A 13,390-nucleotide genomic window follows, 5' to 3' on the forward strand; every position below is an offset into this window, starting at 1 on the left:
GTCTGGCGCTCTAAAAGTAGTATTTCCATTGGCTGGCGCCCCCAGGGTCTTGGTGCCTAGGCGCCCGAGCGCGCCGAACTCAAATCAACTTAATACGTCCCTGGCATCGAGTTCAAGTCCGAGGTGTTCCTGACGGCCCGCGGTGCGTTTAACGCCAATTTGGAGGCGCGAGGAAATATCGCCTCTTACCCTCACGCTATGCTAAATTATAATAATTTTAATGGACAAAATTTTTAACTGAAAACTGTCAAATTGTTATCATAACTGATCTCTCGAAATGGTCCTTGCACCGTGTCCATGTTTCTGAGTTAAATTTTATTTCTGCAAACTTACCAAAACAAAATAACTATCTTAGCTTTAAAAATGATAGACCCCTTCCTCTATAAAACCTATGGCATATCACTTGGTAAGAAAACATTGGCTTGTGAACACGTGCTATACTATAGTGACCAAGTTGTTTCAAATTTTTGTTAGGACAATCCCGTTCAAGTAAGTAACTGATGGTAATGTGCTAATTACAAAGAAGTAGTGTAGTAGTAGTGTACTTTAGTACAAGTGAAGAGAAAATGAACACCAGCTTTTTATAAGTGGTTGGTACTATTCCTTCATATTTAGTTCGCACTGCCAAAATAATCACAACTAAAAAAATACATATACCTACTACAATTTTTTTACGGTAATGTTTGGATAGTGTGCACTTACTGTTGTAGATATATCGTCTAATAAAAACGACATTAAAAATAAAAACCTAGACAACAAGAAACAAATATCCAACAATATTTCTGTTATTTTGGTGTTCCACTGCAACCGCCATATGGGGACGTCATTTCTTCAGAAAAAATGGCGTCAGTTGGCTGGAAAAAAAAAACGTAAATGATAGAGGAAGTGATTTTACGCGTACTGTAATAATATAAAAGTTTATATAAAGAGGATGTTGTATTAATTTGTGTTATTGTTAACCCTTTCGGTGGACGTAAACACATGCTTAGATTTACTCTTGATTAAGTGAGGGGGCTGGGCGCTGTTTAATCTCGAATTTGTTTTGATTGGCCGCTTGTTTTGGTATCCGGTACTAGTATATCCGGTTTTTTACTAATATAATATTACCCCTTAAATGTTTTTTTACGTAAAACGAAATGATTCAGGCTATTTAAAACGACATTTGACAAACCATAGACTACTACGAAAAAATAGAAACTAAAAATGGTCTTAATTACTACATTTTAAATCTGAATAAAACCGTATTTTTCTGAGTTTATTGTTAAACCATTTTCAGTAATAATATTTCATCTTCAATGTCTTAAAACCTTTGAAGAAATGAAAACCGTGAGAATTAAGACTATTATTTAACGTTTAATCTTGCGAATTTGTACCTATTGTGTATTAAAAGGCCTACAAAGATCTCCCACGTCGCAGTAACGAAGTATAACATATAAATTTATGCAAAGCACTCTATAAAGGCTCAATCGTTGCCGTTTCGGTGCTAGATCTTGTGAAATAGCAGCAGAACAATCGTAGCTCAGCGGGGCGTCGGCGGAACCCTTGCGCTTTGCTTTTATTAATTTGACCTTTCTTCTATCATGGTTGTCACTAACGATATAAAAGTTTTTTGTGTTTTAAACATTATAAAATACTGGAATACAAGCGGTTGAAAGAAATCTCTGATTTAATAATAAAAAAACTATAATATTCTGCTTATAAATTATTTTTAAAGCGTACTGAAATAATTTTAACAAAAACAATATAGAAAAATATTAAATATCCTAAAATAAAGTTTTGTAGTTTTTACAATGCGTGAGGTAAATTTAATTCCTTGCGTTAAGTCAATTCATAAGAATGAAACATGTGACAACCCTAAAGAAGATTAGACAGTAATTATTAAAAAAAAAATAACTTTGATGATCATCAAAGGCGTATCGTGCTATGACACATTTTATTTATTAGTATTTTATTGCTCATATTTAGTCAATCTTAATAAAATCAATTTTTTTGTTCTATCCATTCAAAGTATTATATATAAATTGTTTGAATCTTTATCTTGGTTTCAATTTAGTTCAAAGTATGTTTGTAATTTTGACAACATATTTAAATAAAGCGTGACTTTGCTATACATAAAGTTGACTGTGTTAATTTAATTTGTTTTATATACTTTTCAAAACCACCCACTTTGCCATTCTGACAACCCACTGAGAACCGGAAGAATTATAACTAAAAGAAATTCATATTAATCATTTAAGGTAAGGTTATTGTGCAACACATCAACAGCTTTGGGAAACAATGAGGTCTTTTGACCCTTTACATTGATATCCCCAGCAGGACATTTCGAGTCTCTAAAACATTTTTAAACTCCTAATTCAAACCTTATGCGTCTTAGCAATAAAAACTAAAATAGCTTAATGAAAATTGTACTAGTTTGTGTACAATTTTTATATTGGAAAAATTTCTATTTTCATTTAATAAAATTGCTAAAATTTGAAACATTTATATGGTTAGTTTTTTGCTGTGAATTCTTTGTGTGGAATTATTGGGTTTCTATTGTATCAGATAGTCTTTTGTCATTTGTGTGAATTAACGCCTTTGTTAATTGTTAACAACAAATAGAATATTTTACGGTATTCGCTTATTTAATTAATATAAATTCTTTTGTTGTTTAATGTTTTGAAGTGTAGTTTTTTGTTCGGTACGTAAAACTTTTGCAAATTGCAAACATGAAAATTAGATTATTGTGTGATGTAACCTTGATTCTTAAAGTTATCATTGTAACTCTCTCATTATATAAAAAACTTAAGAGGTGTCAAGGGACACCCGGATGGAACGAAGTTCCTTTCGATTAATTAGTGAAGGAATCAATGTTTATTCTATGAATAAAAAACTTAAGTCTTCACAAGAAGTACATTTTATTTCTATGAATTTTCGTTATATATTGTCACGTCGTTGCCATGGTGAAGTAGCGCTTATTCGTCTATAGTAAAAAGTGTCGTGACAACTTTTCGTAAGAATTTTTTCCGTCTAGCCCCCTTTCACAACGCGCGATAAGGAACTTCGTTCCAAAATATAATGATGGCTACAATTCTTCCTTTAGTTATGTTGCGAATAACTACAACCATTTTAAATAACAAAATAAAAATTATTGCAATACCGAAATTCCAATGTTTCCAATTATCTAAAGATATAAATATAAAAAAAAACTCAATCAATATTCCAATTATAAATTTAAAAAATATTTTAAGATCATAATCGACCAGAAACCTCTTGTAAAGTTTGCCTTTTAACTAAACAAACACTCGAACGGCGTTTCAAGTGTTAGTTTTGGCTACCGATTGTTTATCGTTGCCACCCCCACGACTAGTAAACACGAATAAACACGCTACTTTACTATATTGAAACACTTTTTAAAGTTTATTCGTAATTAATTCTTCGTAAGTATTCCTTTTTCTTCCCTTTTTCCTTCTTTAAATACATTTTCTAACTAATACTTATGTAGTTTCCTGTTCTTCTCTTCTGTTGTCGCAATCATGAAAGTCTCTCTTGATTAATTTAAATCATACATTCTTTGGAAGGCCTATGTCCAGCAGTGGGCAGACAAAGGCTGATGATGATGATACATTCCTTAATTATCGATTTTTCCTTGCTTAAAAGTTGCTGTTAATAATGGTATAATAGCCATTAAGGAATATCCAATAATAAAATCATGATTGCAATTCTCACGCATTCGTTCTCCGTCCCTAAATGTAGATGTCGCAACAGAATTAACACGTCAGGTAGGCTCGTTATGTGCACCGTATCGATATTTTAACAAAGTCATCGCATCGCAAAGCTTTTTTAACTGTCGAGTATCACACTTGGTAGAGGCTTTTTATCTCACTAAAAATACTGCAAGTCATAGTCGGCATCCGCAAAAAGAAGCTTCCTTCCTATAAATTTAATTTAATTTGGATTCCGTATTGATATTGTAAAACCCAAAAAGATACGAAGAAATTGAACCATCTGATGAAAAGAATTATATCTGTTAAGACAAACTTAGAAGATAATAAACGAAGATAATTTACCTAAAATCCTTTGGTAAACAAAAAAAGCCAAGGTGTAAGGATTTATGTCGTAATTATAGTAAATAGAAATCTATAACATCTGTCTAACGCTGTCAGTTGTTGTGGGCGCAAATACAAGTTGTTGTTAGTTTATTGCGATTTATCACGTTATGTGTCAGTATAAATTTAAATTTACTGTAATTCTTATAAGCTAATATGTTGTGAAGTACCAACATTAAAATAAAAATAAGATAATTGAAAATGTCCGTTAAATTGTACGGAACCAAAAACGAAACTTTAGTACACGCTTCACCTTTATCACGGAATGGGTGGCCACAACTTGCACAATGCAATTCAAGAAGCGAACTTCTATTTTTTTAATATAACAATAAGTTTGGGGCAAAAGTGTTAGACGGACTTTTTTATTATGATTTTAAATAACACGTCAAATTATTTCTTTTCTGGACAACGAAGTTTATGGAGTGCTTATTTTTTAAGGGTTTAAAATGGCCGTGACGAAAGAGTGGTGGCGATTTTGGCGCCTAAAACGCCATATTATAGGTTTTTACGTTTTAATGCCACGATTACTGTCTGTTAATTGGTTTATTTTTTTCTATCGTGGGTGGTCACTGGCCATATGTAATATTTAGATAAAAAAACGCAAATATGACCAAGAAGGAACACTAATTAGGTATGTGCACCACCAAACCTTATTTGATTGAAAATAAAGTTATACGAGTTTTGTAACTGTGTATAATATTAAAGCGGAATTTTAACAGTCAAAAAGGAGAAAAATAAATAATATACATCTTATCTAACCTCACATATTTAGATGTATGGATGAATATTTGTTAGAAGGTATCTCCAGAACAGCTAAACGGATCTTGCTAAAATTTGACATAGATGGAGAACATATTGTGGACGAGTACAAAGGCTACTAATTACCTTTTTTATTTAATTCCGCGCGGATAGAGTCGCGGGCGAAAGCTAGTATTATTATAAGTTATAAAACGTTGATAATAAAATTACTGTATTTGATATATTTCCCTGAAATCGAAAATTATTGTCCGGATGGAGAGAGTCATTAAGCAAGTGCCTCTGTTAATATTAGGGCAGTGATACACACACACTTTTCTATTATTTTCTATGTCACATTTGTCTAGTATTAATATTATTTTAACTGACTTATAAAAAAACGATTGTATACGCATCTATTTAAAAATAACTTACAATAAAACACACTATGTTTACGTACTAATTTACCTCTTGGCTCTTTAGACTATCGCATAGACTACCAATTTTCTAATGTGTTAATATTTTTTTTTTAGATATTTTTCTATTATTTTTCATTTGACTAAAACCCAGTGTACCACGCACTTAACTAGCCGGATGCTGGTACGGAACTCTTCCTCTCCTTTTATATATGGTAATGATAGTTCTTAGAACCACAAAAACAATTCCCACACTCTCTATGGGTATAGAAAAAAAATGTCGGCTTGATCTCATGAGATATTTGAAAAGATTTAACTATAACTTTTTAAAGTAAGAATGGATTGTGTGAAATATAACATTGTAGGGAGTGAATTCAAATATGCGGGGGAAAAGGTTGACGGACTTTGCCGCGTTTTCGCCTTGAGGTCTCTCTATGTATTTCTTTTAAAATAATTACTATTTCTTAATATATGTATAAGATTTGTTTTTTTTAGTAACAAACGTCAGTAGGGCAGTAGGGGGACTGGATAAGGCTTCGGCCACACGGGCGCCGCAAATCACACGGCTCATTACCTCCGCACAACTTTGCACTTTTTATTCGCGCACGGTGTGTGTGGCGGCCAGGTTATCTTTTTTTTTTCAAATCTTGGCCTGTGACAAAATATTTTTTTAATATCCAATATCATGTAAGATTTTTTTTAATATGAAACGTTTGTGTCTTCGTAGTGTTTAGTAATACAAACTAAGATAGGTACCATTTATAGTCGCTCGCGACTCCGTCGACGCAGAATAAAAAAACGTAATAAGTAGCCTATGTGTTCTTCCAAACTATGTTCTACATCTGTGTCAAATTTCATCAAGATCCGTTGAGCAGTTCCGGAGATACCTTCAAACAAACATCCATCCATTTAAACATTCGCATTTATAATATTAGTAAGATTATAGAAACAAAAATTCCTGCAACAAGTTTTCTCACGATTATGACCTACATCTGTCACAATATTCTCAAGAAAATATTTTTAAATTCCTCAACATTAAGCTAATTAACCATTTCACTAAACAATTAACCAACGCTAACTCGATGTACTGAGATTTACTTATAAAAAATCCAAACATCTGTCCTAAAAATTAGTAAAAAATCCGCCATCAATGCGAAAACAAGGCGGGAAAAATGTCAGTTGTGCCGAATCGACCGCAATGACAGCGCTTGCAGGGCTTCAACGCGCATGCGCGACTACAGATGCGTTCCAATTCACAAAACTAAAAAAATATTTTGTTTACATATTCATCAAAAAATTAATCTTACTTTTGTTTAGGTAACGAATTTAGTACCCATAAGATTAAAAAATTTCATTTTATCATAGCAATCATACTCTGGCCAGATGATTTAACAAATTATTCAGAAAGTAACGAGTCTATATTGAGTTTAAGCAGTTATTCTCAGAAACATTGCTAAGGGGTCTGCGATGGATAATTTTAGAAAGGGCGGGTAAAATTGGGACTTCCTATAATTACCTAAAAAGGTTTCACGGCAACGGAAGTAAGCAGAATTTGTAAGATATCGCACTTCCGTTTAATAGCCAATATTGTCACAATATACACCGACTCAGACATGTTGATATTATAGTGAAAATATTTAAAACTAAACTTAAGTAAATCTTCAGAGAAATTTTCAACGCGATTTTTTTTACGACGATTTAGTTACTAAGTTACTAGATAATGACTTATTTTATAACAATGATACTTTACATATTAAAAGACATTCTAAATTTAATAGAAAAATGTTAAATATAACACTACGTGAATTAAAACTTAATCATATACAGTAAATAACCCAAACAAAGCGGATGACGTAGTTTTATAAAACAACAGAAACATACTTTTCTAACTGCCATTAGTAAATGAATGACTGTGCTCATAAAGTATCAAGAAGGTTTGCTATCGGAAGGACTACTATTCGCTGTGCCGGACTTCCAGCCGCCATTTTGCACGCGCCATTGAGCCGAATATGTCGTCGATACTTTTCCTTTTGTTATAATACTTTCCTTTAATAACATGCCATTGTTGACTAACGTACAAATGACGAATCATTTTTAGTTGAGTAAGCTTTAACTACAAAACTACGTTCTTAACTGATGAGTTAGTAATTCAAAAAAAGGATATGCACTTTAAACCCTTAATTCTAAATTTAAACGTGAGCTTCTGACTCTAAAATCCCTGTTTCAAACAACATCGGTTTTGTCAAAGATTTTGGTTTCAGAAACCAACCGTAAGTTATTGCATGACCCATACATATGTTCAAAGTAGTAATTACATTCCAAGTGGCCGTTTCTTCAACCAAAGCTTTGTATAGCGCACCACATAAAATTAGCAATTAGATGCCAATGTAAAAAAGGATCGTATAAATATCGCAACCCTGAGGGTGCATGTATACGGTATCTCACAACCCTAAGGGCAGTGCTAACGGCATTTCTTAATAAATAGAGTCATAAAATTCTCCGCGCCTTATCTCTACGGCCGCGGGTCAATCTTAAATTTAATTTTAATATCCGTAGATAAGTTGACGTGCGAGAATTTTACGCGTTCAATTTGTTATGCGATTTTATTAGAAAAAAAAATACCAATCGCCCTACCTGTTGTGGGAATCCTTTCCTAGATTAACTTTGCACGCATTTCTCCTCGCTTTTATGAACAATATGAAAAAGTGAAGAAATTGTGAATTAAAGAGAAATGTAATGTTAGGTAACCGTTAAATATTTTTACTAGTTTACTTGTAAAAGTACATTATCTTAGTCTAATACTCACATAATTAATATTAATATCATATCGCAACATGTCTTATAACGCCAATCTTACTAATATTATAAATGCTAATGTTTAGATGGATGTATGTTTGTTTGAAGATATTTTCGGAACGGCTGAACGGATCTTGATGGAATTTGGCACAGATGTAGAACATAGTCTGGAAGAACACATAGGCTACTAAGTTTTTTTTTTTAATTCCGCGCGGACGGAGTAGCGGGCTAGAGCCACTGAGTTATAAACTAAATGTTTATGCACATTTCTTGTTTCAAATAACATTAAATTACTTAGCGTAATATCCCATTAGGTCACATTTCACGGAGCTCAGTTCACGGCATGCTATAATTATGATTATCATCGAAACGGCCGTGACAAGATTTTCTTTTCGTTTTTTTTTTGTCAAATTAGCAACATGACATTACGACTAGTCGGCGGTGAGGGTATAATTTTCGAATTTGCGGCCCCGTCCTAATTTGTACGAGTCACTAATTCAATTAGAATTTGAGACGTGTTTTATTATTTTTTATTAAAAAGAACCAATAACAAAAACCGAATCCCAAACTATCTACATTGAATTGAAAGTGCAGTGGTTTACTAATGATTTTATAAAAGCTTCAAAGATATCGGAGCTTTTAGTTGAAACCTTAGTGAAGTTATTAATTCTAAGACCAACGAACTTACAAACATACAAACTCACACACATAAAAACAATCCTACATACGTGACATACATAACCATGAAAAAGATTACTCTCGTGTGAGTCGGGTAAAATTATATTAATTGAAAAAATCTATGATTGCAATTTCTACTTGAAGTACGCCAGAATCAAAAGCACATCTACTCGAGTTCCCTCGTTAGCAGATAACAGTTTGTCCCATCTTGATGACATATCTGCAGTTTTTGCGAAGCTCGTTTTCTAATAGTATATTATTTAGACAACGATTTAGCTAATTTAATTCAATTTAGCTTTTCCTTTCGACCGCAACCAATTGTATTACGACTTCCTGCTAAAAAAATATTCTGCCAGAAATCACTTATTGACTTATATAAAAACTTTACATATAAGTAACATATGCTGCCTTCAAGTAGTTGCAAAGATCCTAATTATTTTTAAGTCATACTAATTAGTTAAAAAATGTTTTTTTTTTTCGAATTAAAATATAATCCGTCACCAATTTTAATAAAAATTAATATTAAGTCGTTTCGATATAAAAAACGTAATCAGGGGACACCCGGGTTTGAACCGGGGACCTCTCGATCTGCAGTCGAATGCTCTACCACTGAGCTATATCCCCGATGACATCAAAGCCTTAATAAAATTATATAACATTTTTTTCATCGACCAAATGAATAAGAAATATCCTAATATTATAAATAGACTAGCTGTCGCCCGCGACTCCGTCCGCGCGCAATTAAAATAAAACTTCATTAGTAGCCTATATGTTCTTCCAGACTATGTTCTATATCTATACCAAATTTCATCAAGACCCATTCAGCTGTTCCGGAGATGCCTTCAAACAAACATCCATCCATCTAAACATTCGCATTTATAACATTAGTAAGATGGATGTTTGGATGCCTGGATGTTTGTTCGAAGATATCACCAGAACGGCTTCATAGATCTCGCTGAAATTTTGCATAGATGTAAAAAATAGTTTGGTAGAACACATAGATTACTAATTAAGTTTTTTTTTAATCCCGCGAAGACGGAGTCGCGGGCAACAGCTATATGCATATAAATTCGTAAATATTGATGGCGTAAGACATCTGCGTCCACTGCAGTAAAACTTATAATAATACATACTCTTGTCTCTGTTTTTTTTTTCAAACGGAATGAAAAGGATAAATATATTTTTTCATATAATATTCGAAGAGGAAAACCAACACACAGCAGGAGATAATAGTGAGGAAGCAATTAATTAAAATATAGTGTTAAAATGTTAATAAAAGTTACCTACATCAGCTCAGATAAGGGACTTATAAACTAGATAAAAGAGGCTTATCTTAAAGTTTGTTCCAATGTTCAGTTAAAATAGCAACTGAATTGTTTAGCAAAAAAAATGTTAGTCTTATTATCAATTAATTTAACTAATGTTGCTGTTTTTACTACATGTTTTTTCTAATGAAATAACAAATTTTAAAATCATCCACAGTATGTTACATAGGACATAACAAGACGAACGTGTCTTAATTGACAACGTAGGCGTAAATTATTCAACACAGCAAAATATAGACATCTTACGTAGGCGATATCTTTATAGTCATTGATTTTATACCAGCGTGGACACAATCGAAGTTTAAAAAAAATAACGATGACATTCCATACGATGCCATATTATGATATAGAAGAAAAAAATAGTCCGAACCAACCCTAACGCCCTCAAAGGGTCCGCTTGACCCATCGATTAAGTTTTTGCCACACGCAAGCTTCCAAATAAAATCATAAATATCAATATGGCCGGCGGTGGCAAAAAATAACACTTTATCATTCTAAAGTTCGGGCGTGGTGGGGTCTATTTATGACTATATCTTATGGATATATTTGACCCCAAGAATTTTAATGTTTGGCAAAATATTTGATTGGATTTCATATGGTACATGTGTAATGTTCCTTTTCGAACACCTTCAATTCTATTTCAATTGTTACAACAATGTTGCCATCCCTTTTATTTTCTTTGGCAAAACAGAGGTAACAATATAAGTTAATACAAGGCCGCTGCAGTCTAAAAATAAAATCTTACAGAGTTCTACATCTTTTAAAATTAAAAAAAAAAAACTAATCAGGGGACACCCGGGTTTGAACCGGGGACCTCTCGATCTGCAGTCGAATGCTCTACCACTGAGCTATATCCCCATGACGTTATAACAAATTTTAACAGTTAAGTTCTCAAATAAGTTACTATGAGAAATCCAGGACAATTCCATTAACCTGAAATCTCATTATTTAAAGTCATTAGGCTACTTGAATATTTAAAAAAAACACTGACGAATGAATTCAAAAAGTAAAAACCACGCAAATGATTCTAAAATGCTAAGAATGTATAATTAACATTAATCGGTGTCATTAAATAATAAGAAATTGAAATAAAGTCTATGGATCGCGTGGGTGTGTCCCCGCCCTTACCTCCCCTTGAATAAAATGAATCTATGGTTGTCTATGGGCATTTTAAAAACCGCATATTTTGATCTGCAACCACTTAATGACCAGTTGCTCACTAAACCGTCAATTAAAAACATATTTAACATCAAAACTCAATAGAGCGAACTAATCGATGATCCTAAACGATCTTTGCTCCTTTTATTATTTATAAAAGAAGCATAATGCGCGTTTGGTTGTCGGCTTGTGGTTATTACACACAATATTTATGCTAAAAACTTACAGATCACACACATGGTATAAATGCAAAACATGTTAGAAGTATGAAACAAGAAAAAAGGAGAAATTTGTCGGAAAAATTGTTATTGTTGATAAGGAACAACTTGAAAAAATTTAAGTTGTAATAATTTAAAAGACAATTACTTACATGGATATAATTTAACAACATCTAAATAGTACAAAGGAAATATTGTGACGGATTTTTTTTGGGCGCCTCAATGCCGCAATGTATTCCTCTAACATGGATGGGTCAGGGACGTTGGATAAGAATTTCTTTCAAAAATATCTTAAAATCTAATATCAAAATAATATACTATAGCTATATCACAAATTATCTTAAATCTAGGATAAAAGGAGCTTAATTCTAGGTCTTGTTTCTACTAATTAGTACTTTAGCCAAGGATCTGCAATAATCCACTTTTGTTTTTATTACAAGATGAATATTATTTTGTATGATAGATGTTTGCTGAACTGATGTAAGATTGTAGAAAATAAATTATAATTTGATTCATCTCATCAAGGGGATATAGCTCAGTGGTAGAGCATTCGACTGCAGATCGAGAGGTCCCCGGTTCAAACCCGGGTGTCCCCTGATTACCCTTTTTTATTCTAAATAGCTTTTGCCCGCGACTTCATCGGCGCGGTATAAAAAAATTCTATGTGTTCGTTCAGACTATGTTCTACAAGAGTGCAAAATTTTATCAAGTTCCGTTGAACCGTTCGGGAGATACCTTCTTACAAACATCCGTCCATCTAAACTCTCGCTTTTATCTAATATATACCTAAAATTCTCGTGTCACAGTTTTCGTTCCCGTACTCCTCCGAAACGGCTTGACCGATTCTCATGAAATTTTGTGAGCATATTCAGTAGGTCTGAGAATCGGCCAACATCTGTTTTTCATTTTTTTTTTAACTGCGCGCGGACGGAGTCGCGGGCGACAGCTAGTAATATTTATAAATAATTAGTAGGATAGAATTAATTACACTAAAGATTCCTAGATATCTCAATATCTTCATATCTCATTCAAAGTCGTCTCAAATTTATCTAATTTTTAAAGGTCTAATTTAAACTTAAAAAGATATGAAAAAAAGATAAAACTATGAACTTGTATTCACTATGCTTATCATAAGAGCCTCTTGTGAAAGCACTTGTTAAGTTTAAAAGCTAACGATAAATTTTCATCTAATTGTTTCAAAACAATAGTGGACAATAAACAATACTAATAAAGTGCTAAACGAATGGTCAGTGACCATTTTGTCACTCAAATGCCCAATAAAATTGAATTTATCGTCTCACCAGTCTGACCACGTGCCGTCAAACAATTTGACAGCCTATTTTGCTCTGGAACGAACGCTAAGAGCATTCGATTATGGACTTAATACCATTACAATAAAGCCTTAATTTATATGTAGGTTTATTTACAAGCTTTGCATTAACAAAGCATTGTAAATTCAACTTTAAAACAAACGTATAAGGATTATCTTGCATTAATGGTTTATTTATACTTAAGGCATTTTAATAAGATATGTACGTTATCTTAAAGAGTTTCGGTAAGGTGTTAAGTTATTGTAAGCAGAAGATCATTCAAGGATTCTGTTCCAGTGATGTTTTAAGATAAGAGCGTTTAAAATGTAATAATAGGTAAGTTTTTTAAATAATATATTGTAAAAATAAAATTGTCAGTGGCCCACTTTTGCTAACGTAAAAACATAATTTAAGTTAGATACCTAAATTATTTTTTTCTTTAAGAAAAGAGCGTAATGACTCCCCTAAAGTCCGGCAACGCATCTGCAGTTCCTCTAGTGTTCTGTATGACATTAGGCTTCGGCTCGCTTGTCATTAGGCGACCCGCTGCCAATTTATCGCCTTTTTCTTGAAGTATGTTAAATAATTTGGAATACAGTCGAACTCATTAACTGACAATTCTAGATGGCAATGGTAAGCGCAAAGGGTCTTCTATTAAAAAAAAAC

At 32.8% G+C, this 13,390-nt stretch overlaps 3 non-coding genes across 3 annotated transcripts; 1 reads left to right on the top strand and 2 right to left on the bottom strand.

The window, feature by feature from the left end:
- Positions 1–9,265: 9,265 nt before the first annotated feature.
- On the bottom strand, positions 9,266–9,337 carry Trnac-gca. Its single transcript has one exon. It is a non-coding gene; the product is annotated as a tRNA-Cys (tRNA).
- Positions 9,338–10,824: 1,487 nt separating this feature from the next.
- On the bottom strand, positions 10,825–10,896 carry Trnac-gca. The gene has a single exon. It is a non-coding gene; the product is annotated as a tRNA-Cys (tRNA).
- Positions 10,897–11,938: 1,042 nt separating this feature from the next.
- Positions 11,939–12,010, top strand: Trnac-gca. The gene has a single exon. It is a non-coding gene; the product is annotated as a tRNA-Cys (tRNA).
- Positions 12,011–13,390: the final 1,380 nt, after the last annotated feature.

Source organism: Papilio machaon, chromosome 9, assembly GCF_912999745.1.
Source record: "Papilio machaon chromosome 9, ilPapMach1.1, whole genome shotgun sequence".
Lineage (NCBI taxonomy): Eukaryota > Metazoa > Arthropoda > Insecta > Lepidoptera > Papilionidae > Papilio > Papilio machaon.